The 25210-nt window shown below is 36.5% G+C and overlaps 1 long non-coding RNA gene across 1 annotated transcript; it reads right to left on the minus strand.

Annotated features, from left to right (window-relative positions):
* Positions 1-9914: 9914 nt before the first annotated feature.
* On the minus strand, positions 9915-20826 carry LOC118566764. Its single transcript, XR_004933273.1, has 3 exons — positions 20743-20826; positions 20383-20567; positions 9915-12037 (listed from the first exon to the last, which is right to left on the minus strand). It is a non-coding gene; the product is annotated as an uncharacterized LOC118566764 (long non-coding RNA).
* Positions 20827-25210: the final 4384 nt, after the last annotated feature.

Below are 25210 nucleotides of genomic sequence, written 5' to 3' on the forward strand. Positions count from 1 at the left end.
GTAAAAAGTCACCCAATAGCTATGTCTAGGAGAGAAACAGGGTCATACCCTTAAAACAGGGTCAGCTGTATCATGTATAAGATCTTGAACTTGACAACAGTAGCTCAGCCTATCTGCCATACAGGATGTTGTCACAGCTACACAGAACGCCTGGCCAGATATAGCTACTATGAAGAGAAAAAACACAGAGAAATAATGTTAAAAGTTGATATAACAATAATAAAATACAAAGACAAATCTGCACTTTCACTTTATTTGGTGGCAATCAGTTGTATTGTTTTGTCATGGGGAAAATTAAGACACAATGACTTCTTTGGAAGGCGACACAATGGATTGCAATGAGTGAAAACCTCTTGGGCATTGCAAAGTCCTCCATCTGCAGGATTGTACATAAATTTTACATGGCCGTGCACAGAGTTGTCCAATTTGTCTTGAGTAGAAGATTCACTACATATATTAATGAGGTCTAACGTCTCACTGTCTCTCCACTGAGCAGTGCCATGGCAGGCAGTTGCCATCTGTCTCGCTAATGCTAACTGCTATCACTTCCAATCGCCGCTGGTACAAAGTTGTGACAAGTGTTGATTGAAAGTGACGTCAAAGACGCATCAAATCTGCCTTGGTTGTTCCCACTGGAGTCACATTCCAAAAGACAAGCACAACAACTTGACAGGAAAATCTGCAGTCCCCACAGCAACTCTGACCCATGCGTACGCTCATTTTGGAGATGGGAGAAATTGCCGATGCAGATGGTAAAGTGATGAATTGCAGCCAAACTGCTTCATAATTCCTCTCAGATGTTAAATTTCACTCCATATCAGACTTTAATCACAGATTGACTTTATCGTAAGCATTTACAACTGCAGTGTTACATTTGCTTGTGCTGGTGACACATAAGGACATACATAAGGACCTTTGAAATAAATACAGAAATGCCCTTAAGCCAACCTAAATCTTAAATAACAAATTGGCAATATTTCTTTATTTCAGAAATAATTAAAACATAGTGATGTGAAGACCCAGAGGTAGTATTTCAAATGGACTATGATATGATGTCACATCTCATCTCGCTATGTTGTCCTCCGGTCAATTGTTTACATAGCCAGGCCGGCCGTGAATTCTGGGTTTAGCTCCTCCCTGCCCTAAAATGCCACTATCAGAGCAGCCTTGGAGCAAATGGTGGAGAGCACCCCCAGCAGACCTCTCATTCTTCCTGGTCTCCCTCCCTCCGCAGAATGTGGATCTGAATGCACAGCCTCACAGTAATTTTAAAACACAGAGCACAGGAATTTCTTTTAATGCAGACAATACCTTTGCTTTTACCTCTGATTTACACATTTAATAAACTCTCTGTGAATTTTTTTCCCACCGTTTTTTGGCTTTTTGTCTATGATTTCTGTTACACCTTGAAAAGAAAAGATCAGCTGAGTCGTTTAGAAAACAAATTTACATTCATGAGGTGCTTTGCATTGACCATTTATGGTTGAATCTGGGAATGGAGAGGGCTTGGCATAAAGCAAAACCTGGTATGCAAATGTTCAGGTACAGCTGTTATCTATAAAGGCAAATTGCATGCTAGTGTTCGTACGCCTGGTTTTATAAACCTGATTTTTTTGTTTTATTGCCGTGTGCCATCTTAATTTTTTTGGCATACTCAAACTTTTCGTATGGATTCTACGCAATTTTTAATAAATGAGACCCCAGATACTAATTGGATTCGAGATCACACATGGAATTGGCTCAAATGTGACTTCAAATTTTGGCTGTATTTGTAGCATATGACATGCAAAATTTGTGTACAGTCCTTCACATGAAGAACTTTGAGATGCTGAAGAGGTTTTCACTCATTACAGACCATTGTATTGCCTATCAACAGGGGCAGCATGTCATAATATGGCACCTTTGTAAATAGATAAACAGATTGCAATGATTCCCCTCTCTTTGGAGTCGAGACCTATAAGACCTTTATCCTAACCTATATCCCAACATACAGATACATCCAATATAATTGGCTTATAAAATGAATTGCAAAATTGACTAAAGTGTGTACATATCTATATCTATATTGATAGATAGATAGAGATATAGTCATATTGAAGAGATTAGAGCATTATTGCAAATGTTTATTTTTGTATTTCAATTCACTAAGGGAAACATACACAAGTTGTATATTATTGAGTTGTATTTGTATTTTACCACAACTGCCTTTTTAACAAGACCACCTTTGATCACCAACAGTGTGGTCACTCAATAAAATGTTGTAGCGCTGCTGTTATGGAAGCCTCTTTACTCCTCACATGACTGCATCTTATTGCTTTGTGTTTCTTGTTTGAAAAGGAGCAGGCTACATTTGGAAATGCCACCTTAGCTCTATTGTTGTTTGCAAAATCCGTTTGAAATTCAGGGGAAGCTGGCTCTCCCGCAACCCAGATCGACCTTTTTATGCTCAGTTACCACAAGTGTTATAACTCGGACTCATTTGTAGGGGTAAACCATGTTTTCAAGTTGTTGTTTTTTTGCTTCAGTTTAATCATTTTACAGAGAAATGCATTGAAAGCATAAATGCTGAGAAGCTCAGCATCCTGACCTAAACACACAATTCTTCCAAATTCTGGGTTTTACTTTGCTGTAAATACAGAAAGAAAATAAGGTATGAATAAACACACACACACACACACACACACACACACACACACACACACACACACACACACACAAAACCCATAGCACTTTAGACTCACTGAAAAAATGGTTGAAAATGTGGTTCTCATTGGTTTGATAGAAAATCAAACTAATGAGAACCACACAAGTGAATATAGTATACCAGGACAAACAAAAGTCTGCAAAAGGATATATTTTTTTACAATTAAAGAAGTAATTTAAGAAACACATATTAAACTATATTTTATTTGTCAGTTACTATAACTAAAATTTGATTGCACCCTTGGGCTTTCTTAAGCTATCTTGGACTCTCTCTTTAACTAAGTCACATTAAATAACATGTGGATTAGTGGTTTTTATTTTAATGCTGATTTACTGAGGCACCCAGAGTTAAGGTCTGCTCTTCTCTGCTGCAAAACCATGAGCCCTTCTTCTCCTTCTTCTAAGCCGCATGCAAGGAAAGTTGCACACAAGTAAGCCTAGGCAAGAGGAACGAGAAGATGAGGAGAAAAAAAAATTGGGGCAGCGTTTTGAAATTCTATCTATGAATAAAATGAAGTTTAGAAAGTTTTCCACAGGCATAAAACACACAGAGTGTATGGATTCGTTCACACTGCTGGATTATAGGATCTTTCAATATGGTGTTTTTCTCCCATAGGTCTGATATAATCTAGACAGTGACTGTCTGTAATTTACAGACTATGTGAAGATGTCTTTAAGTGTTCCGCAGGTGTCGCTGCACATAAACGGTATCTACTGTAATTTCTCAGCCTTAAATTATAGGAACTCGTTGGTCTTTTCCACATTTTATTTGTAATATTTTAGGATTTTATCTATATAATTAGTGATATCAGAACAGTTTAAATAGGAGGGTACTGGCAGGTATGCTTCTTTCTGTTGTACTGCTTTTTGATTTGCATATGGCAATGTTTGGCACAGTTTACTAAAACCTTTCACAGTCTGCGGTATGAAAGTCAGAACATACATACTCAAATGTATGTTTGCACATTCGTTCTTGCTATGTGAATGCATGATGCCCACATCACAAATTTTTGATGAAAGTTTTAGGACACCAACACACAAGCAGAGACCTCTCAACTTTTATGGAGAGTTAAGAGTGAGATTATGTTAATTTTCAGAGCATGTGGGGGTGGGGGGTGGCGGGGTTAGTAGCTCAGGTTTGCTGTCACAACAACTGGATGCTGGAAAAGCAGATCTAGTCAACTCTGTCTCATTTTTAACCGACTGGACATGAAAGAAGAGATATTTTACTTTTGTTAAAAAGTGACAGAGAAGTGTCGACATTTTACTGTTAGTGGTTTAAAACAGAAAAACACACACAACTGTTCTCCCATGATTGTTTCAACATACCAACTGTCATGACTTGTTTTGGATGGACCCAGAACACAGCACACACACACACACACACACACACACACACACACACACACACACACACACACACACACACACACACACACACACACATAGAGCTAGTTTCAAGAGTTTATTGAAGCGGCAAGAAGTGGATGATGAAAGCCAGAGTCATTTACCAGACGGAGGTTGCAGGGATGCAGGAACTGGCAGACGGGATCAGACAGGAATAGGACCAGGAGACAAACAAGAACAGGACAGGCATAATGTTCAGAGGACTGGAGACAAACTAGTGACAAAGAACAAACTGAGGTAGGCTTTTATAGCAGGGTGAGCAGGTGGAGCGAGTCCGTTGCTGATTGCAGCCTGTCAGGTGTTCCCAATCAGGGCTGCATTGGAGACAGGGTCAGAAATATTCAGAATGCAGCCTTCAGGCTGCATCATGACACCATCACTGCCTAATATGAACAGAATCATGTCTGTTTAATCTCCATTCACAACATTTATGCTCAATGTTGCGCCTTGTTTCCAGATTTCTGACGAAAATACAATTTGTTCTGATTGTCACTCATCTCCTGAAATTCTGTCTGCTGCCACCAAAGCTTCAGCTTCCTGAGTCCATTCAAGCTGTCTGCTTTATTCTTGTAAAATATATTTTGTTCCGAGATAGACCCACATGAATGGATCAAAATAAACAGACCCCAAATTAACAAATAATACTGAATAAAGTAATATGATTTTTTAAGTTCTTGCCGGTATTATTACACTCTTTTTTTAAGAATGGAGAACTGCTTTTTTATTTTATTTTATTTTATTAAAGAGTCCCACTTATGCAGAGTACCTCAAGGCTCCATTCTTGACCTCTTCCTATTCTCTTTTTACCCTGTCCCTTTGCAGTCAGTTATAAGAAACCAATGTTTAGCAGAATTAAAAATGGTTTATAATCCTGATTAGGTGACTGCACAGATTGCATTTGAAGGTGTACTTTCTTACCTAAAAACATTTTAAAACAACATTTTTGTGATAACTTAAGGTTATAAAATCAATATCTTTGTAAACTCATCATGTCCTAACTCCACTCTTGTGGCTGACTGTTTTTCTTGCTGCATGCAATCACACCCTCTCAACAAGCCCAGATAAAGCAGAGCATAGTAGTTGGAATGCTTGGGGGACCAAAGCCCCAGGAAACTAAAGAAATTATTGAGGTATTGTGTATGGAAATGCTACCTGTGATTTGCAAAGCCCCAGGCAATGGAAACGAGGCTAATAATTATATATAGTAAGGGTTTCACTTTTTGAATTGAACTATTGAAATTTAATAACTTTTCATTGATCTACTAATTTATTAAGGGGCCCTTCCAGCTTGCCAATCATTGATTTAGATATCAACTGCACAATGTAAGAAATTGACAGAAAAACAATATTATCTTAGCAACTGTTTTCAAATAATGAAGCAAAACAATACTCCTGAACCTAAGGACATGTTGGTGTTTGCCTGGCCTGGTTGCACATGGGACGATCTCTGTCAAAAAAAAGAGAGAGAAGATTATTCAAATAATTATGTAGTTATATTAAGTAAGCCGTGTTCTACCAACTGGAGTAACATTTAACACCAGGGAGGGAAATGATGGATGCCCAGATGTTACCAGCAGGAGGGAAACAGTATGCAAGGGGAAAGATTCTTCATTTGATTAAAAGAAGTTAGCAATAAAAATTGAATGACTGCTTAGCTAGAACTCAAATTGTGAGGTAGTTGAGCACATAGAGATACATAAGAGGTTTTTATTTTTAATGCATTTTTCCAACTTAACAGTTGTTTACATATATCCCCTGGGCTGATAAATGAGGTTATGCTGACATAACCATTTCATTCAATCCACTTCTCATTTCTGCTGTCATTGTAGTGGTTTCATAAATAAACAGCTGTGCTAAATTTTAAAAGTTGTGTGAGGAAGGAGAGTTTCACACATTAGATTCATATAAAAACCTTCCATATATGCAGGCCTAAAACATTAGATTGGTTTGTTAAATGTGAGTACTTAATCAAAAATATCCATATCAAGAACATTTGGTATATATACATGTACTGTTATAGCACTGATATTTACAGTAAATTCCAGTAACTACAACAGGCTTATATTGAAGGCAACCTGACTTTCACCCAGTTTTTGTGACTTTTATCTATCTATCTATCTATCTATCTATCTATCTATCTATCTATCTATACACACACACACATATATATATATATATATATATATATATATATATATATATATATATATATATATATATATATATATATATACAAAACAAAAAAATAAGCAAAAATAGCTTGCCTTTGATTCGAGCCTGTTGTGGATGCCATGATTTCAAAGACTAAGAATCTGCACAGGCATGTAAATTGCAATAATGTGATTTTTTTTTTTTTTTTTCAAATGTAAGTTGCTATTAAGCAGTCTAACACACTGTCACGCTTTGTGCTGTTTATCACCTATTACTATCAGGTGTACTATTTGAGACATGACATTTGTTTTTTGATAAGGTAATAAACCATGTGTTAATTGTCTTCCTAAACAATTTATTGAAGGCTTACATAATAAAATAAAAATATTGTTGTTTGAATTTAACTGAGTGCATTTAATACATTTTCAATGATAAAAAAATCTTGGGAAAAGCATATTAATCCTTTTTTCCTTACACAAACATACACACACCAAACACAGAATAAATGTGTGAATCATAAAAAAGAGGAAAAAAGAAAGAGCTCAAAAGGGTTATCAAACTGAGCAGGCATGTCTATCCCATTATCTCATCCCTTACAGCTCACCCTTAACCCTCTTCACATCCTCCTCAAAAAACCTTTTTAGAAATGTGAAGATTCTCAGAAATGGCCGCATTGCCAGTAGTGTAGCTTCAATGCACAGAAGGTGGGTTTAAACCGCAGTGATCCCACAGATCTACAAACAAATGGCATGCTATTACAAGATATTCTCGCACTGACGGGAACAGCATTTTACACAATTTGGAGCCTGTACAATGTAAAAAACATGGATTTTAGGATATTTTTGGGTATATCTTGAAGTTCAAAGTACACAAGAAAATACACACCTGTCATGTAGAGTGTGAGTAAATGTGTGTTTTGTTCTATTTGCATTAACGTATCTGTAACATTAAAATGTCAATGAAAACTTTTATTTTTAATTTTTTGATGGTTTTATTTATTTTTTATTACCCATTCTTTGTATATAGTTTTACACCATCATTCTAAAACTCTCCAGGATTTTGAAATCTATGCTTGGAATTTTTGAGTCTTCTTATGGTGTCCTTTCATCATAATTAACACAATATTATTTACTGTTCTTCAAAGACACATCATCTGCATTTCTCAATATTTTTTCAATGCTTGTTTTTGTTTGGCTCATTAGTTGTTGCTGTTTGGGATTAGTTTTCATCTTTTCTTATTTTGATCTCAAGCACCTTGTGTTACCTGTGGTGTGTATGAAAAAGGCTCTATAAATGAAGACAGAGTGCTTAATTGATTCCTATTTTCACAGCTAACCCAGAATAAACTCTGAATAATAAGCAACTTAAAAATAAATAATAATAATAATAATAATAATAATAATAATAATAATAATAATAATAGAATGGCAATACCTTTATTCTCCTATAATGGGGAAATTTGGGTGTGACAGTGGATAAAACACATTGACAGAATACACAAGAGTTACACACCAGATTAAGTAATAGGAATAAAAAGCTAATTTAAAGTTAACTTGTAAGTAGAAGAGCATGAACTTATCAGAAAGGAAATAAAAATACTTTATTCAACCATCATTATTCAATGATAATATAGCATATTTTTAGGTAAAAATGCATACATTGCATAAGAAATGCAATATTCAAGATAAACAGAGGATCTTGATTGATGAAAGAAAACTACGATATGCATGATTGTACAACCAAGAGAAGCTAAACATTATCAACATTACACTAATAGCCAACAACTGACGTGTTTAGCAACTGATTTATTTGTCCCACAGAAAAATTAATCTTGGCCCTCTACTTTCATCCTGTACATAGGGAGTGGTGGCCCAGTGGTTAGAGCAGCGCGCTTGTGCTCTGAGAAGGTTGCAAGTACCCGGTTCGATCCCAACAGCCTGCACTCTGGGTCCCTGAGCAAGACCCGTAACCCCTGATTGCACTGGGCCGCTCAGTGGCAGCCCACTGCTCCCCAAGGGATGGGTTAAGATGCAGAAGTGAATTTCTCCATTGTGAGATCAATAAAGTTCAATTAATATTGTTATTATTATTACATGTTACCCCTTGGTTCCATCATCTGTAGCCATGGTCTTCACATTTACTGTTATGCCGATGATGTCCAACTCTACATCATCACCAAATGGATCACAACTGGAACACACTCTACCTTGGCTAGTTTCCTCAATGAGGTAAAATCATGGATGGACTTAAATTTCCTTAAACTCAACTGCAACAAGTCAGACATCATTATCATCGGTCCCAAATCCCTTACCAAAACCACTAACAACTTCAGTCTCACCATTGACAATACCACTTTGTCTCCCTCCAATCACATCCACACCCTTGTAGTCACCTTCGACCGCAACCTCTCCTTTGAACACCACGTCAAAGACATCACAAGATGTGTTCGTGAAGATGTGTTTCATTATAAAAAAATATTGCTCATCTCCACCCATCACTTCCCTTCTCGGCTGCTGAAATTCTCATCCATGCATTGGATGTACTTCTGTACTTAACTGTCCATTTTTGTAATTTTACCTGATTCTTGTAAAGTGAATTTGAGTTTTTAGAAAAGCGCTATACAAATAAAATATATTGTTATTGTTATTATTATTATTATAGTTGTTGTTAGAAACTGTTTACAATTCTAAAATTGGCATGAATTAGTGCACTGAACATAATCACAAAACACAGAAACTCAAAATGCAACAGATTGTGAAAAAAACTTTACTTTGACTCTTTTGCAGGTGATGATTTACTGTTGGAGTTCAGGAAAAGGTTCTTACATTTAAAACATACTTTAAATGGCATTTACTTCTTCCTTACAAAACACAGATTGGCTTTTTTTGTGTGGAAACCACAGACACGGAAATTATGCCAAAAATGTTTCTCAATCGAACAGCAATAGAGTTGCAATTTGTCTGTTTATACAAGGCTTGAAGCAAGGAAAAAAAGCCATATCTTAATTCTCTCTTGTAATTTGGTATTTGACCACGTTAGTTTTGGAATATGTTGTGCATTTTTTTTTAATATAAGAACAATTTGGTTCTTAATAGTTTTTCTTAATTATCTTTGTGGTACTAGTGACCTTTATATAAAAGTATGTTGTCGTAAAATGGAATAGAGAGAGAGAGAGAGAGAGAATGTGTGTGAGAGAGGGATGGAAATAGATAGAGAGATAGATATATATATATATATAGAGAGAGAGAGAGAGAAAGAGAGGGAGGGAGGAAGTCATGCGGCAAAAGTCCACAGGCCAGGACTTGAACCAGGGACGGCAGTGTCTAGTACTAGGGCCCCTATACATGGGTCGCGTGCACTACCCTTTCGCCACCACCACATTAGTGATTTATTTTCCAACCACAGATCTGATAAAGACAAACACAAACTGACAACTACTTTCTCACCTTCTTATATATGAAATGATGGCCTTGAGAAATGTCAAATTTCATTTTCTATAGGTCGTTAAAGCAAATATGATGTGCACATTGAAAGAAAAAGTCTTTAATATGTCAAGTATATCACCACATATCCCTTAAATGCTTCTTTAGCATAAAGAATTATTGCTCATTTGATTTATATTTTTGCTCATGACCTCAAAATTATATTTTTTTCTTGTTATTTTACCAAACCAACTTCTTACAATAACATCTGAGATTGAACTGATATTAACAAAACTAATGTTTTGTGACAAAAATTAACAGTAACTTGTCAAATTGTTAAAACAGACCCTAAATTCACTGACATTTCTGCATTTAGAAGTTGTTATACAAATAGAAAAATTATGTGCAGATATTTCAACACCGGCTATGAAAAAGTCCTCTCCAGAAGCTGTTAAAAAAGCCGATATACTGTGCAGAGTTTTAAATAAATAAATGTGACTCATAAATCAATATTTGTCAAGTGTTGGCTTGCTTTTGTGTATCTGATCATCAGAAACATACAGGGAGACGAATCCTAAACCGATCCTGGAATGTGCACATATCCTTAGTCAATACCGACACTTTTAGCATTAACACTAAAGTTCTTTTTGTTGGTTATTTTTTGTAATTTCTTGCTTTAATAATTTTTAATGCTGTACCAAAGAAAGACAGTTTTTACAAGTAAATATTTTTAAAAATGACAATGTCAAAAATTGGGTTGTATATTGTCAGCATCCTGGATTTTAATCTTCACTGATTGTGACCAATTATGGTCTAATTAAAACTGGCCTTTGCTTTGCCAACAACTAGCCTAAACATTGACTACACAACTATTCATTGTCTTATGGGTCACTTGGTTAACAGGTCCACGTGGAAGCTGAGGCATACTCTCAACACTACAGCTGAGGGGATCACAAAACAGTCTCTGGCCAGAAGTCTCCAAACACAGGCGCCCCAAAAGCATCATGATAAGATGGCAAAACCACCTAACTGACTATTTTCATTGTTGGAAAAGCCACAGATATTGAGAGCCCACCCCCATGATCCATAACGTATAACCATAGGTGAGGGTTGTTACAGTACACGGCCGTCCAGGTGAATAGCTTTTTGACTAAGGTCTTTCTTTACCACAATATTAGCAACCCTCTTTTTGCAGAAAAAGGACCCATTTTATCCATCTCATTCTTCCACTTCATCCTACTATAACCAAAAAAACAAGACACCAAGAGACCAACAAGACACCTTAAAGTTATTGAAGAGAAAAATGTTTTGTAAAAACTGTTTGCAATTTCCTAACATGTTTGGTCAATTTCATGGAAAGCCTTTGAACTACCGTTCTTTGAAGGTAACCACTGCTAACAGAAGAAGGATACAATTTCAAAAAACAAATGCCCCACTTCCTTAAGCAATTACATTTCATAAGCTTGATAGTGGTTTCTTATACTCTCTTTCCCAGTTTCACTTTATGGCAAGACAGTATTGAAAGAATGTTGGCTGATATTTGGTAGTACACTTTAAGAGAAAATGTGTGTTTTTGATATTGAGTGAACTGTTTGAACGAATAAGGCCCTTAGCAACAAAAGAGCCTAACATATTCTCAATTTCCCTGAATAATAACCTAAAAACAAAATAAAGTGTCATATAACATAAAATCAGATGCTGCAAAAATTGCCAAACACATTTTTGTCACTGCAAAAACCTTAAGCCACCACAGTACACTTCACTGTCCCTTTTGTGATTGGTTAGTTTCTTGGTACCAACTAATGTGGGCGTTTAGCCACACATTAATCTGTGACTTAATTATCTGTCAGGAAAACATTTTATTTACTTTAGATGTTATTGTTGCATTTGTTGTTTTTGTGAATTACACTGTGATTATTCTTCTATTGTTACTGATTATAATTCTCATATTTTACATTAGCATTCAACATACAATGCTTTGTGGTGCAAAAGAATCACGCCTACATTACAAAAGCATTTCACATTAGCACAAAATATGAAAAAAATTCAATTCATCCATCTAGCTTCAGCATCAGCTCCATCACCCGGATGGAGCTTTGAGTAGAGCTGTTGGTCCTGCGTATTGAAAGGAGTCAGTTTAAGTGTTTTAGGACTTTGATATGTATGCTCTTTGGGTGTCTACTTCTGGAGATTTTAAGAGCATGTCATACTGGAAAGGCCCAGAACTTGCTGGAAGGGTTATATATCACTGCTGGTCTTGGAAAATCTTGGAATTTCCCACAGAGCTGGAGGGTGTCGGTGGGAGAGTGATGTCTTGGTTTCCCTCCTTGACCTTTTACCCTGTGACCCAATCTCTGAAAAGCAGAAGACAATGGATGGATGAAGGTTTTTTTAGACAGTTAGTTTCTCTGAGACATGGATTCTCATGCTTCATCCAAAATGTATCATCAAAATGTGACATAATTAAATATTGTATTGATTAGAGAGTGAAGCAGTGAACTTATTTAAAATAGAAATATTAACATTACTAATGTTGCTATTGATAAGACTTATGATAATGTAATTGATAACAGTTGCACTGCGAGTAAACAATTAATGCTGCTGGTTGCACTGTTACTGCAATAATTTCACCATTTGTCTATAATTTTAAACTACAATTAAGGTCAATCAACCTGGCAGAATTAGGTTTAAGTAGTATTTCAATTTTACCCACATTCACATTTTTGAGTGGCCAATCCAGAGACCATATTGGATCTCATAGATAATCTCTGGTGAAAACTAAATTTTTGGGGGATGGCAAACCTTCTGCAATAAGACTTGGAGCTCATCACATGTAAAATGCTGGTAAGCAATTATAGGAAGTGTTCCTCTGTTGCAATGCCAATGAAGATTTCTCCATTAATTATTGAAAAGGATCAAAATTATTTGACATGTCATTTTTCAATAAAATGTACATAAAATTGATAAATGTTGTTCTAAAACAGAAAATCATTTTTTTTTACATTTTATCAGAAACAAACTTATTTTATACTTGCTTGCAGTTTGAATAATTTTACATTTTGCAGAGTTTAACAAAATCATCTTAAAATTGATAACTGTGACAATTTTTGCAAATAATAATCACAATTGTTCATATATGTTACATACCTAAAATAAACAATGTGCTAAATTACAGGTTACTGTGAGGTCACCTAGATTTAACATAATACAACTGCACAAAAGCTCACATTTTTAGAAACAATCAATCGGAATTCAGACTTATTTACCATATACAGCAAACAATCACACATGCAGACATTTGATATATGATTTTTTTTTTTTTTAATGCACACACTTAATGCACACACTTTGGACACAGGTTTATTCCATTTTAATCATAAACATTTTATCAGACTGTCAAGAGACAAAGTCAGCTTCATTAAACATTTATCCTCAAGAAGCAGGTAGTGCCCTCTTTTCCCAGCTTCAACCACTTAGCAGCACACCTATTTTTCCACATTCGTGATGTGAATCTTCCCCTTTCCCCTGTGTGAGCATACGAACAAAGGAAAACCTGGAAAACACGCTCATTTTAGTCACATGTTCAAGTGATGTGTAGCACTGCACAGCAGGACAGCATAAATATTTCAATGGAAGCAAAAAAGAAAATCTGTAGCACCTCTCATTGGATGTACATGTTGGGGCTGCAACCCACAAGATCTGTCTCAAGGGAAGATTACGGCAGCAGCCACATGGATGAACAGAACTCTACGGGCAGTAGTAGTGATATGTGTTAAAGCTTATATGTGTAGGAGTTTTGTTTTTCTCCACATTGAATGTTGCTTTCTCTCTCTTTCTACAATGTGTCTGGATGCAGTTCTGTGCACCATAAGAAATTGATTATGGATGTAACACAAGGATTTAAGAACACGATTACTTTTATGTATCATTTGGATGTTCGATCTTTTAAATATACTCAAACATGAAATAAAAGGGTTAGAAAGGCATCTGAAAAAAATAGTAAAAGGAAGAATAGAAAATAAATCTAACAAATTAAACAAATAAATTGAGTCTAAATTCGCCCCTCCCTTGGAATCTCTTATCTAATGTTCTATGAATCCACAAAACAAAACACACTGACATGTCAGCCTTTAGTGTTAGATAATACAAGAGAATAATCAGCAGGTATCTGCCTCTTCTCTCTGGCCTCTGGATAAGAATAAAACAACACATGCCATGCTCTTCCTCCTCCATCCTTCCCACTGTTGTTCCCCCCTCCCTCACTCCCTCTTCCTTCACTCTATTTTTCCACCCTCTATCTAATATTCCTCTATCTCTCCCTCGATCTTCCCTCCGCACCATCCTCGCGTCCTGCAGACTTTCATACATCCTCCATCATCTATCCATCACTCAGCTTGTCACACTCTGCACCCTACCTCCATCACTGTCTTCCTATCCACATTTTATTTATTTATTTTTGCTGTCATACAGCTTTCCCTTTCCATCTCCACATTTGCTGGTGATCTGACCTTTTCCTTGTGATTGGAAATATTAGAAAACCATTTGCTCACAGACTGTAAACATACTCCCACAGCAGTCAGGCAGAAGAAAAAACAAAAACACCTTCCCACAGATTAGTTGAGGTTATATAATGATTTACCAACATTTTCGGACAATTGCTGTTTATTTTCATACTTGTTTTGTGCTTAATTGATTAAGCGTGTGGTTATGTCATACAGTCGCTTTACAGAATGCCATTACTGATATTGCACTTAAACAAGATTTTTATCAATAACGGACACTGGTATCAATTACAATATTTTGAAGTCTCATTATTCTGTCAAGGTTATCAACAGTTACAACTCAAATTACCAGCACTAAAAGTGTTGTCGTAACAGCCCTTAGTCATGCTGTAACCAACAATTAGGTCAAAAAGGGTTTGGGTTGCAAAATCTTGATCCAGAAAAATCACTGTCAAAAAGCAGCCTTTATGATTAATGTGATTTTACTGAATCATAAAAAAAATACTAAAAGCCTTTCACTAAAGCACAGTGCTGACAAAAAGAACAAGAAAAATAAAGAGACTGTTGGCTACCTCATAGAAAACTGTCAATTTGTAACCCAAACTGCAAATGAGACCAACTACTGATGTGATCTGCATGTCGCTGTTGATCAATCATCACCTGTTCTTTGTAAATTGTGGCAGCCTATTTACATTGTTCATGCAGTTGTCTTTGTGTTGACCTTTTGAATATATTCACAATCGAAATGAGTTCAGGGTATTGTCATTACCCGTTTATTACATAAAAAATGCCTTTCAGATCATAATTTTGCTTTAGAAACCAACAACAGTCTAATGTGTGTTAATTCAATCTCTTTTTAGTGAGGCTAAATGACGGTGTTACATCACCATGGTTTCAGTGTTAATGAAAAACATTACAATTATAATGCTGGCCGTGTAAATAGGAGCTTGTCTGACAAATACCTAAAGGTGAACACAATAACAGATCTTCACAAGCCACTTCATAGCTACAAGGGTTGAGTTGCAAAAATATAATCTCTAATTTCATTGGGATTTTATGTGACAGACAAATGAGCAATAGTAGGATAGCTGGGAAGTGAAAAGGAATGGATGAATTGGTATACATTTTTATTTAACCTCCTGAGTCAACATTTTGAGAATATCCCTTTGCTGTAATTACAGCAGCAAGTCTTCTTAGTCATGTCTCTACTAGCTTTACACAGAAAGACTTTCTCTGTATTTAGTTCCCCGATATCTTCTCATCAGATCTGACCAGAATACCTCTACCTGCAGAAGAAATTCATCCCCACAGTATGGTGCTACCCCATGCAAGTTCATCCTTAACAAGAAATAGCTCTAAATTCAGTTGAGCACGGTTAACATCAAGAAATTAGAATTCACGGTCAATAACTAAACTATTTTTCACTAAGTTCATAGCTGAAACATGAACTACATCTTGTTCATGCATCATATCTTGTCTGAAATCAAGGTTTAAAAGTTGTATTTGTAGGCCATTATGCTCTTTATCAGTTAGCATATTGGTTATGTCATTGTCTAGCTTTCGAAACTTGCCTGTAATTTCTGTTGTTCTCTCCTTTTGCATTTGCTCACATTGCCTGTATTTTATAATGACCAATTTCCCAAAACAGCTTCTCCTATTCATGTATTTCAGTGTTCTTGAAAGCAAAATGTGTCTGGAAATGTGAAAAGCATTCCATCTAGACTTTGTTTGTAATCAATGTCACCTTTTAACCTTCTTACAACCATCCCGTCTGCACAGATGAGATTTATTTCATTTATTTATAACAGTTATTGTGGAGTTTGAACCATAAAGTAATAGTGAATCACTACTGCAAAGAAACCCAGTATAATCTATCAGTTCTGATGGTTAAGGCTTGAGCCTTCAGTGTAAATTCTCACATTTAAAGGGAAGCAGAGAGCATTATGCTGAAGTTTAAAGTGAGGGGAGAGGCATACATTATACATCAAGTGCTTAGAAAGATTGTAAAAACTTTCTGTGTGTGCAAGAGCTAAACTGTGTCTTTCAGTGGCTTTGTCTGTACACACACACACACACACACACACACACACACACACACACACACACACACACACACACACACACACACACTATGGTAAGCCAGTTCGCCTTGAGGAAAAGTATGGCTCTTTTCTGCATTAACCATCCAAAGTTTACCTCTGAAAACTGCAATAGTAGTCTTACGTTTATCCCAAGATAGAGCACAGTTAAATTAAATCAGGATGAGCTGGGCTCACTTTAAGTTTGCAATGTAAAAACAGCATTGTAAGTACTGTGTTCTTTAAAAATTGAGCTACACTTAACACATTCATTTGAACATCTCCAGTCACAACACTGCTTATGGGGAAGGTGTGTACTGAGAGATGTGCAGTTTTAGTTTTCTATCGCAGAGTTTTGCTAGAAGTCCAGAGGTTGTGGTATGCTGGTTGAGGGAGGGACGACGGCGCTTAATGTTCCATAGTGGAACATTGTCTATGTGATTCCCTCCCCCCCCCCCCCTTCCATCTGAACGGAAGACCTTTATCCTCATGTTTTCCCCATACCTTAAATGGGTTGTGGCAAACTGCAAACAGGACTTCTCCAGAATTTTATCTCTGATCTGTTTGGTGTGTTTTTTGGATTTAATAATTCAGTTTGTTCAACAAATTTCCCCTGAGGCCTTCACAGAACAGTTGTGTTTATTCTTACATTAGATTACATACAGGTGGAGTTAATTACTGAGTGACTCATGAAGGCAATTGGTTACCTTAAATTTAATTTAGGGGTATCCGAGTAAAAGGCACTAAAAACAAATCGATACAGCTGTTTTTGTACTTGTAATATTTTGTCAGTTTAAAAATACCTTTTGAAAGTCACAAAATGTACTTTAAACATACCTTTCATTTAGCCCACATTTCAGTATAAAAAATCTTTTATTGGTCCAATGTACCATCCTGATGTTAAATTTTGTGTTATCATTAGCTGTAAGCAGAATATATTCATACTTAACATGAATAAAGCCTTGAATGTGTAAGTCTGTGTGTAATGAATCTATAGAACGTGTTTTACCTAAGGAGTTACTGAAATTATTTATTTTTTTCAATATTATATTAATTGAAAATGACTGCATGTTAATACATTGAAGCTTTTGGTTGTGACCTAATGAATGTGTAACTATGATAGGGTATTTGTAGGTAACAGCTCAATCCTCTTATATTTGTATATAAATTCAAAATCATTTAGCTGCCTGTAAAGAAGTAGCACTTAGTATTTAGGAGCCCTGACTGATAATATTCCATAACTGTTTTTTTTGTTGTTTTTTTTTGTCATTGACTCCATTCCCAGATTTATCACCCAACTTATTGTAAAGCTGTATTTCAATTTTATTTTTCTATTTGCTAATTGAACCACCTGTCAGTAGCACAATATGTTGGTTATAAAGCACCCTTCTGCTATTATAGTCTAATATTGTCAAATATGTATTTGTTGTAACAGTAACTTTAGCTGTCATTGCACCAGCACTGCTGATTCTATAGATCCAGGTTTCATGTTCTGAATAACAAGATTGCACCTCAGCGGATTTGTTACGTTTACCTTGGGGTGCAAATGTTACAAGCAAGATTTCACCTAACAATGACCCTGCATTCATAGTGTTATGGTGAAATCATAAAGATCTCTGAGTGAGGGAATTTATGGAGAATTAATGATTGAACGAAAGAAAAAAGATTTAGTTTCAATCTATTAGTCTTTGTTATAAAATATTTGTACTGCATAAATATCCAAAAATAAGTTTTAATTTTAAAATAAAGCCAGATTAAGGACTGGGTCTGAAAATTAGCATTGGCTAGAGGAGCTATGTGTAAGACAAAGATCACTCTGTGACAATGTTTGTATGCTGTCCCTACACAAAACAAGACAACTCAATGAACGACAGGATTCATTGTATATATATATAGATTTAAACGCAACAGCTGATAAGCTGTGATTGACAATTTTGCTCATGCATTTATTTGTTCAGTGCACATAATTATCTCTTTTTTTTTCTTCAGGATCATATGTCAGTAAAGTTTATCCCAAAACCATAGTCTACAGACAAAAAAGAAAACCTGATGGTTTGATCACTGTGGCCTTTGGACAAGTGTTCTTCTGTTATAGGCCTCATGAGATATTTTTTTCTTCAGACTTGTAGAATTTCCATTAATATCAGTAGGGCAGGCAATACTTATGGTAGCACGATGACCGCTTGCAGCAGTTTTGCAACGCTAAGTGAAATAACTACCTATTGGATTTCTCAGAATAAATTAAGTTTCGTTGTAAAGGTCTGGGCAAATTACAGCTTAATATTTGTTGAGAGGCTCTCTCTGTTGTACTTGACATTAATTGTCTGTTTGCCCTTGAATTAAAATCCCACTCTGTTCTAAAGCCGGCAGCACCAGTCAAGGCTTACCTCTGCCATGGTGTAATTACAAACTAAAAGATAGAAACCACTGAACTGTACATGCCTCCAAATGCTACTGATCAAAATTTGTAAGAGCAGCATGGTATGTGATGTCATGACACACAAGGGTCAATTACTTTGTCCATTTTTGTATGAACCTCATAAATAAAGAAGTATTGCTCTATAATGTTGCCATCTTTGCCAGGTCACTCTTGGAAAAGAGGTTTTAATTTCAATTAGTTTTTTTTTTACATGGTTAAATAAAGCAATCTACCAATGTGTTATTAAAAGCAACAAAAATATAGTTTTACAAGACAAAGGAACAATCTGAACTGGGAAATTTACTATTTATAGTATCTCACAAAGTGAATATGTCTCTCACAATTTTGTGAATATTTCATGTGAATACTTCACATCTCCAAAGTTATAAAGTGTAAATGTAAAAGTTAGTATTGGTGTGACACAAAGGCATCAAAGAACATTTTTCAGGTGGAACCACTATTGCAAATGTCACCATATCTGATTTATAGGCAATTAAACAAAGAAAAAGAATCTAACATTTTAAACCTCGCCTACATTTTCTCCAAAATAAACTCTGCAAAATGTCATGAAAACCCCTTTCAAATTATTGGACAAGCCTCAGGTTTTATTAGCCTCGTGAGACCATCCTGATCTCGCGAGCTTTCAAGGTTTCACTCGCAGATCAGTCTGGCTACTCTCCGTTAAAGAAAATTTGGAGCCGTTCACCAAACGAACGTCCAATCAGCGTTGGCTTTGAGGCGGGTTGAGGTGTGACGCAACGAGAAGCGCGACAGTTCAGTCTAAAGAACATGGCGGCTTCAGCCGATGAAACTAGCGTTAGCGTGGCTATCGAGCAAGTTTTATCGGAATTACAGAGTATTTCTTTGCTGAGCTAACGAGCCTTTACCTGCAGCAGCAAGAGTAGCTTGGCTTGTGGTTGTGTTTTCGTCGTCGCTCTGTTACGAGCGACGACGAAGCATGTTGACGAGTACGTCATATGCTTCGTTGATCTGATTGGTTTATTTGGCCCGTCTATCACCAACATAGGCCAATCAGCTAACCAGTATTTTCGCCCCTTCCCAAAATTACTTCAACGGAAGGTTTCCAGATGGATATGCGGAGCAAATCTATCTGGCGGAGTCAGGTTAACGTTTTATAGGTCCACATCTTGACTATAACTGCAACAAATCTGGACTGAATCAATTGAAGCACATTTGTTCCACAAAGGTTTTAGTGGGCAGTGTGCCAGGCGGACCTGTGATTTTTGGCATGCCAAAAGTGTGACAAATGTGTTTTACACCTCATAAAATGGAATCTGGTCAGATAAAAGTGCTGATTTCATTGTAGGCCTCATTCTGCATACATAATAAAGTATTTGTTCATAAGATTTACCCCCTGCATTATCAAAATGTACCAGTGTGCATAGCATAATATTAATGAAATGAAGAGAAAATGTCCTGAATTTTGTCCCTTTGTCTTAAACAACCATTGTGTTGAAAAATACTTAATAATAAACTAATAAACAACATGAGCAAAATTAAATTATAAATAAAACAAGAATGTGAAAAACTTTCCAATAAGTAGCTATCAATAAAATGTGTAAATAAATGTGCAATAAAAAGCTATCAGTAAAAACTGTGTAAACAAATGTGTTGCAAAGAAATGTGCAAAAACCTTCAAAGAAAAAATGTAGGTGCCTGTGGCTCAGTGTCTTGTTCACCTGGAGAGTGACGCATGTCCTGGCTGTCATCAATAGGCGGAAGGGTGGCTTGAATCGCCTGCCTGGCCATTGGCCTAGTTGAACTGCTCTTTTTTTCTTGGGTAGAGGCAATCACGGGGCTTGGAGAAGTCCGTAGCCGATGGGCAGGTGGCTGATACCCCTCATCTTCTGGTACACTGTTGTCACTAGGCAAACAAAGACATATTTTGAAGATTATATATGACTGTGTTTATCTAAACGACAGGCAAAAACTAAAGTTGCATTTAACACTGATTTATAATAAGAATAGGAATAACATGCTAATCATGTAATGACATATTTATTTTGGAACCACAATGGTATGCAGAATAGAGTTCTCACATTGAAGAAGAGGATCCTTAACCGAAGTGGTTGGATGCACGATCCTTTCTGTACCAGATGGTCCTGCTTCCTCCTTGCTGTAATAATACAGAGATAGGTTAGTTCACTGCCAAGTTTTCAGATAATGATATGATACATTATTTCCTACAGTTCTCCAAAAAAGCAAAGCAACAAAATAAGTATTGTAAAACAGCAGTGTATTGGAAAAGTGTGAATAATATAACCGCTTGATGAAATGCTTTTAGATGAGACAACATACAGTAGAGGTAAATCTTCCTTTGGTCTGCAAAAGCAGGGGGGGAGAGGTACTAAGTTACCTTTCTGATTACAAGACAATTTATTTCTTACTACTCCAAAAATAGCACAATGAAATTGAACAACACTGGTATAAAAGACCAGTTGTATTAGAAAAGTTTAAATTATATAAACACTTCCTATAAGGCTTTTTAGACCGTCCAACTTACAGTAAAAGCAATTGCGCTGCTTAAGTGGGAGGAGGGAGGAGGGGTGAAGCTAATCACACCATACATTGTTACCTAAATAGCAAAATACCATAAAACAACACCATTGTAAAACATTAGTTGTATTGGAAATGTACAAATGATATTACCACTTCATGAAATGCTTTTAGATCATCCAGCCAACAGCAAAGCGAGGCTTCTATTGGGCTGTGAAAGTGGAGGGAGGGAGGAGAGGGGAAGCAAAACTTTATGATCACAACACCATACATTGTTACCTACAGCTCTCCAAAAATAGCAAAATACTATAAAACAATACCGTTGTAAAACATCAGTTGTATTGTAAAGGTATAAATGATACAAACACTACATAAAATGCTTTTTACATCATCCAGCCAATAGTGAAAGTAAACTAGCTTTGTGCTGCAGCTACGGGGGATAGAAGGGGGGAAGCTAAACTCTGATCACCAGATGATATATTATTACCTACAGCTCTCCAAAAAGTAGCAAAATTAACATAAACCAACACCCTTGTTAAAGACCAGCTGTATTGGACAGGTATAAATGATAATGCCACTTCGTAAAACGCTTTTTAGATCATCCAGCCGATAGTGAATGTAATGCTAGCTTTGTGCTACAGCAGCAGGGGGAGGGAGGGGGGAAGCTAAACTCTTTGAACACCAGACATTATTTTATTACCTACAGCTCTCCAAAAATAGCAAAATAACATAAACCGTCCGTCTTATTCATGACTGTAACTAACTGCAGTCGCCTTCTTTCCTCTTCAAAATTTGTGTAAGTGTAAGTCACAACTTAGACTAACATAAAATGACCATAGTTACTCCACAGACAAATGCATGGCACACTATTTCTGCTATTTTGGTAGCAGCTCTTAAAACCTGTTGGAAACCACCTGTGCATGCCAGCCTTTGTGTGTTTCAGGAAAGCTCACTATAAATAATTTTCACCAGTAAAGAGCCCCCTTATCTGTGGTGCTTCAATGCATAACTAGAGTTCCAATTTTCCTATTATATTTATCATGGTGTCTTAACCTGAGTCTTTGGATGAGATGAAAATAGCTCTCATTGGTTGTGGGCTGAAACGCTGAAATCCTAAAACAAAAAGCCTGTTCCATGTAAATTTATCAAGAATTATCACAACCTAACAAGCCTTGATTAAGAATGGCAATGTACCCATATCAAATATACAAGGATTAAACATTAAAATCTTTTACCCTCAGTTTCAGAAATGTACATCCACATACATGAAAATTAATTAGACAAAAATATATTTGAATATATACAGCTTCCACATGTGCTTATCACTGTACAGCGATAGGCAGCCTTAACAGGATTTTGCACACACACTATGTGATTTCCAATAATATTTCTAAATACCATAAATAACTACATTTATCCCTCTCTCTTAAGTGCATACGAGTACAAAGCAGGGCATTTTCTTTAAAGTTTTAAATTTTACCTACAGAAGCAATATTACATGATTTATGAAATTAGTCATTTCAATCAGAATTAAAATCAGCTTTCTTGGCCAAGGCTGTGTGCACTTACAAGGAATTAAACATCGGTTTCAAGTGCTCACGGCATACAGACCATCCATCCATTTTCCGACACGTCTATCCCTTGTGGGGTCGTGAGGGGTGCTGGTGCCTATCTCCAGCTGTCAATGGGCGAGAGTCGGGATACGCCCTGGACAGGTCGCCAGTCTATCGCAACAGCATAGACTAATTCACGCGTGACGTCACGAGCCAGGTGCTTCCTACATCCGGGTCACGCTGGTAGGCAAAAAGAGTACTGTTTTTGCCTACCAGTGTGACAAAACGGGTGAATTAGAGCATACTGTTAGTTTATGTTTAGACTGAAAACAATGCCTACGACTTGTTGTGCTCCCGGTTGCACACAGAGGCATTCCAAATAATCGGATGTACGTTTCTTTCGTATACTGAAGGACAAAGAAAGAAGAAAGAAATTGATAATTTCAATGAAAAGGATGCATGCAGACAATCCCAATCGACTGTGGGAGCCATCATACCACGACAGAATTTGCAGACTACACTTCATGTCCGGTATATACAACTTAATTTTGCACATCATCGTTCTACTTAAATAATAATATAAATAAAAATTAGGATATATGCTTAAGTCAAGACGTAAACGTTCATTTCGTAATAATATACGTACATATACAAAAAAATATAGAGTAGAGTAAATATATGGAAAAAAATGTGTTCACTTACCCAGCTTTACATGTACAATGTGCAGCTATAACATATCCCTGCTTCTTGTTCAGGCACACACCAATGGCTCATGTGGCTTGTCGTTGGCCCGTTGGGATGGGGATACCTTGGCTTTCACAAAGCACACAGTCGTGTCTTTCTCCAGTATGTTACACCAACATGTCTGAACATGTCCCGATATGAAATAATTGAAGCCGTCAAGTGATTTCATGGCTTTCTTGCTCTCTGGTGTGTACTGGGCTGGCGTGTTGATAAGGTAGCTGTATATGTCGCCGCACAGAACACTTGGCCAGCATTTCACAGACTCGCTCCATCCCTTCAGACTTTTGCTGTTTGGATCTGGCTATGTGATACCATCAACCAACAACTTAATCTTATAACGATCTTGTGATACATTATCAAAAAGAACAAAAATACGTCGAGAACTCGTCATTTCCTTTGTTTTCGTCCACCATTGTGTTCACCTTTTTCCTACCAGTCAAGTGTGCATGCGCGGAAAACCGGGATCAAAACAATAACAATGAATTGGTCTATACAGACATTAAGTGTAATTGTATGAACATTAAAGGAAAAAGAACTTAGGCTAAAACAACTCTGTTCGCATGTGTATGTGTTGTTGTTTTTTATGTAAAGAAAAAGACAAACAAGAGAGGCTGTGAAACCTATTTTGTTTCATACTATAGTAGCTGACAACCCAAGTAAGGTGTTCTTGGTGTTCACCAGAGTAACACCTGTGGGAGAAACTCTCTCTGTGGCAGCTGGCTTTTGCTAATAGCCTCTGTTGTGCCAGTTTAAAGGTAAAAGTCTAAACAGCTTGTGGGCAGGATGTGTGGGGTCTGGAGAGATGTTAGCAATCCTTTGTCTGACACTAGACTTGCACATATCCTGGATAGAGGGTAGGCCAGCCCCAATTACCCTTGCTCCTCTGGTCGAGGATGTCTGGGTTCAATGTGTTGAAGGTTGAATCAATGATTCTTGTGAATTACCTCTAATGCTGCGTTCCAGATGCAGTTTGGAACTTGGAAATTCTGACTTCTGAGTTGGAAGAATAAATTGGAAACACCCAATCGGACTTCACTCTCGGAAAGTCGGAAAAAAGTTTTAAGTTCGATTTTTAGATTCGATATGGCACCTCCTCGCATCAACAACAGTAAGCTATGATGGAAACATACCTTTTTTTTACAAGACAGTTGTAAGAGTGCATCTAAAATGAATGTTACATGTAGCAGTTGCAACTCTGAACTGAACAATTTAAGAGTGGTGGTGCATAGAGAATATATAGCTTAATACAATGTTCGTAAGGTACTATGAACAAAACGACAGCTTTCCTGGTTGCTGCCTCGCCTTACAGCACACTCTTTGGGTTCACATTTAATCAGTTGAGCTGCCTCTTAACCAACTTATCATGTGACTTCCCCTCCAAAACAATACATGTTTTATTCATCATTAAAGATTACTCTAATGCAGCCAAAAGAAAATGTAATTATTTTGCCGTAAGAGAGAGGGCTGCAAACCCTATTCACAAACATCTAACAATTTAGAGCTTCATATAGCACAATTCCATACAGATTTCTCTTTGTAGACAAAAATTACCTCAAGTTAGCAAAGTGACACCTTGCTTCTTTATCAGTGATGGTTTATGTGACCGATACAATTTCAATTAACTAAATACAACTTTAACACAGACAAATGAAGACTGTTCCAGAGCTTACAAAACAATGTATAATTTTACCTTTTGATTTTGATCATTACAATT

Source organism: Fundulus heteroclitus, chromosome 18 (genome assembly GCF_011125445.2).
Source record: "Fundulus heteroclitus isolate FHET01 chromosome 18, MU-UCD_Fhet_4.1, whole genome shotgun sequence".
In the NCBI taxonomy this organism is placed as follows: Eukaryota; Metazoa; Chordata; class Actinopteri; order Cyprinodontiformes; family Fundulidae; genus Fundulus; species Fundulus heteroclitus.